Source organism: Arachis ipaensis, chromosome B3 (assembly GCF_059453495.1).
Source record: "Arachis ipaensis isolate K30076 ecotype BB chromosome B3, ASM5945349v1, whole genome shotgun sequence".
In the NCBI taxonomy this organism is placed as follows: domain Eukaryota; kingdom Viridiplantae; phylum Streptophyta; class Magnoliopsida; order Fabales; family Fabaceae; genus Arachis; species Arachis ipaensis.
This window is the reverse complement of record NC_142438.1, coordinates 19675214-19679496: the sequence shown is the minus strand read 5'-3', so window position 1 is coordinate 19679496 and position 4283 is coordinate 19675214.

The window sequence follows — 4283 nt, the reverse complement described above, 5'->3', positions numbered from 1 at the left end:
AAATAGGAAGTGGTTTACTACCTATGAAAGCATAAATGGTGGCACAGTTTTAATGGGCAATGATCATGCTTGTAAAACTGTGGGGTTGGGTACTATAAGAATCAAGATGCATGATGGAGGAGTAAAAACCTTAAAGGATGTGAGGCATATTCCAGACTTGCGGAAAAATCTTATCTCCATAGATTTGTTGGAGAAAAATGGCTGCAAAATAGTTGCGAAAAATGGGGTACTAAAAGTTGTTCATGGTTCTTTGGTAGTGATGAAGGGAGTTCATTACGGTAATCTTTATTCTCTTTTGGGGACAACAGTCACAGGTGAGTTAGTAATTGGAATCGGTGTAAGTAGAGATCAAACAAATTGCACAAGAATATGGCACATGCGGCTTGGACATATGTCAGAGAAAGGTTTATCATTGCTTTGTGGACAAGGTTTGCTGAAGAATATGAAGAAACCACAAATGGAATTTTGTGAGCATTGTGTGTATGGAAAGGCACATAGGGTGAAGTTTTCTACAAGCAAGCATAAAAGCAGAGGGTTGTTAGACTACATGCATACTAATGTTTGGGGCCCGGCTAAAGTTACTTCCAAGGGTGGTTCCAGGTATTTTGTTACTTTTATTGATGATTATTCCAGGTATATTTCGATTTACTTCCTCAAATATAAGAATGAGGTATTCGATACTTTTAAGCGGTGGAGAGCAATGGTTGAAAATCGAACAGGTAGGAAGAACTCTACGATCTGATAATGGTACAGAGTACACGAATGGGGCTTTCAAGGAGTTCTGTGACCGAGAAGGCATTGCAAGACACTGGATAGTTAGAGAAACACCACAACAGAATGGAGTCGCCAAACGACTGAATCGTACGCTACTTGAGAAGGCAAGGTGTATGCGCTCTAATTCCGGGTTAGGCAGAGAATGGTGGACAGAATCGGTTGCTACAGCTTGCTACATAGTGAATCGATCCCCACATTCTTCTTTAGATGGAGACACACCTTATAAGGTGTGGTCAGGAGAACATGCAGATTACGAGAAATTCAGAGTCTTTGGATGCACAACCTATTATCATGTCAAAGATAATAAGCTTGATGATAGAGCTAAGAAGGCAATCTTTTTAGGGTATCCAAGAGGGGTTCAAGGCTATCGCCTTTGGAGTGTAAATGATTCTAAGTTTGTAATTAGCAGGGATGTTACCTTTGATGAACGATCTATGGTAGCTTTGTCTAAAGATACGGTGCCAGATGATGGTGATGTTGGAAAAACTTCAAATACTCAAGTGGTGGAGATAAAGTCTAAATACCAATAAATAGACTCTAGTAATGTTCAGGTGGAGCATCCTAATGCTACTCGAGATGACGCAGAGGATGAACTTGATCATGAGAAAATTCAGCGAGAAAATGCACATGCATTACAACAGCAGCAGTAGGATTCTTTGGCATCTACTAGGCCAAAGAGAAATTATAAATTTGTTTAGAAGTTCGGGTCAGACAAGCCTTTGAGACATTATGGGCAGGTAAACTTGGTAGATTATGCACTCTCAGCAGAGGATGATGAGCCGGTCACCTTCAAACATGCTATCAAAGACAAAGATAGAGAGCGTTGGTTGGTCGCTATGGAGGAAGAGATGCAATCTCTTCATAAGAACAAGACATGGGATGTGGTCCCATTGCCCGTGGAAAAGACTGCAATTGGTTGTAAGTGGGTGTATAAAAGAAAAGAAGATCCTACTAAATCAGATGGTACAAGATTCAAAACTAGGTCAATAGCAAAGGGATTTGCATAGAAAGAAGGTGTTGATTACAATGAGATATTTTCTCCTGTGGTGAAACACACTTCCATACGGGTGCTTTTAAGTCTTGTCGCTCATGGTGATCTTGAGTTGGAACAACTAGACGTGAAGACTGCATTCTTGCATGGTGACTTAGAGGAAGAAATCTACATGTATCAACCTGAGGGTTTCAAGGTTGAGGGTAAAGAAAGTCAGGTATGTCGCTTGAGAAAATCGCTATATGGATTGAAACAATCTCCTCAGCAATGGTATAAGCGATTTGACTCCTTTATGTTAAAACAAGGTTTTTCCAGAAGTAATTATGATTGTTGTATATACATTCGTAAGCTTCCTGGAGGTGATTATATCTATCTTCTATTGTATGTGGATGGCATGCTTATTGCCTCTAAGAGCAAGGTAGAGATAGATATGTTAAATGTTCAACTTGGTAAAGAATTTGAAACAAAAGACTTGGGTGCTGCACGAAAAATATTAGGTATGGAAATTAAAAGAGAGAGATCAAGCCAAAAATTGTTCTTGAGCCAAAGAGGATACATTGAGCGCGTTATTGAAAGGTTTGAAATGAAAAATGCTAAATCGGTGGTAACGCCGTTGGCTCCACATTTTAGGCTCTCTGGTAAACAATCTCCACAACAGCAGAGGATAAGGCTTACATGGAAAATGTACCTTATGCTAGTGCAGTAGGTAGCCTAATGTATGCTATGGTGTGCACACGCCCAGATATTTCACATGCAGTCAGTGTTGTTAGCAGGTTCATGGCAAACTCGGGTAAGGCACACTGGGAAGCAGTCAAGTGGATATTAAGATACTTGAAGGGTACCATTGACACAGGTTTATGCTTTAGTGGAAAATCATGTCAAATCAGTGGCTTTGTTGATTCTGATTATGCTGGTGATCTAGATAGAAGACGTTCTACGACTGGTTATGTATATAAAATACAAGGTGCTCCAGTTAGTTGGCGATCGATGTTACAAGCTACAGTGGCACTATCTACTACAGAGGCTGAGTACATGGCAGTAACAGAAGGGGTGAAAGAAGCATTGTGGTTAAGGGATCTTCTAGATGATTTGGGGTTGAAGCAAGATTGCGTGAATCTGAGTTGTGATAGTCAAAGTGCAATTTATTTGGCTAAAAATCAGGTTCATCATGCTTGTACCAAGCATATTGATGTAAGATATCACTTCGTGCGCGATGTTATAGAGAAAGGTAACATTTCTCTTATAAAAGTACACACAAATGAAAACCCTACTGATATGTTGACTAAAGTAGTATCAGGAAACAAGTTCCAACACTGTTTGGAATTGCTCAATATTGCTTCATGTTAGGCATTACATGGAGAAATAGAGGAACTACGATTGGTTTGATCATGAACAAGGGTACGAAGACAGTCATTGTAAAAATGATGCAACCCGATATAAATACCACACTTTGATCATCCAAAATTTGAGTAGATTTCAAATTGTGAACGAGGTGAAGAATTATGAGAATAAAAGAAAGGCAGAGAGAAAACAAATGGAGGCAGACAAAGGATGGAAGAGAGAAAATGGTGGATAGTTAAAGAGCTTTTATAGGAAACTATTTTATAGTATGCTCTCTTGTTATTTATAGAAGTTAGGAAACTATATAAATGAGTGAAATCAAAATGTATTCAATTCAATTAAAATCAAAGGAATTCACATCCATAGGAATTATTCATTTTCTTTCTTTTTTTTTTCTTTAATAATTATATAGCGAGTGTATTATTGTGAGTAATGTTCAATTTCATATTACTTTCTATCTATTAGAAGTCAAAATTCCATTGTAAACTCAACAACTTCTGAGTTTTGTCTTCGATTCAAATTTTTAATTTCTAACCCCTGCTTCTGCTTTATGCTTGTGTTTCTACCTCTAATTCAAACCTTGCTCCAGCTTTGTGCTTAATATTCTATCATAAAAGATTGCTTGCTATTAGGACTAGCAATACTAATTCTATCTGTAGGTATTAAATCCGATCGAATCTGTTTAGGTAGAATTAGCAATCTAATTCATAACGAGTCGGATTGAGAGCGGAACGAGTTGAGTTATGGATAAAGTCGGGTACGGGTTTAAGTCTAATCCAACTCGACCAACTCGCACCCTTGATATATTATAGTATATAATTAAAAATTATTATACATATATAATGAAGTTGATAGAGATCAAATCTACATTCTCTCACTTTTGTAGTTTTAACAAAGATTTTATTGTAATTTTTTTGTTTTTAATTTTAATATGGGCTAAATTTTGTATTTTCTATTTTATTAGTATGTTTATGAACTATGTAATAATTAAATATTATGTTTGATTGAAAAAATTAATTTGGTGTGTGCCGAATCAAATAGGACCGAGATGTAAAATATTAAAGTACGGGTAAGGTTAAAATTAAAAGATTCTCAACTCATAGATAAAATTAAAATAGAGTTTAAACTGTAACTTACCCTATTCATTATCAGCCCAACTTACTACTCACGTACATAT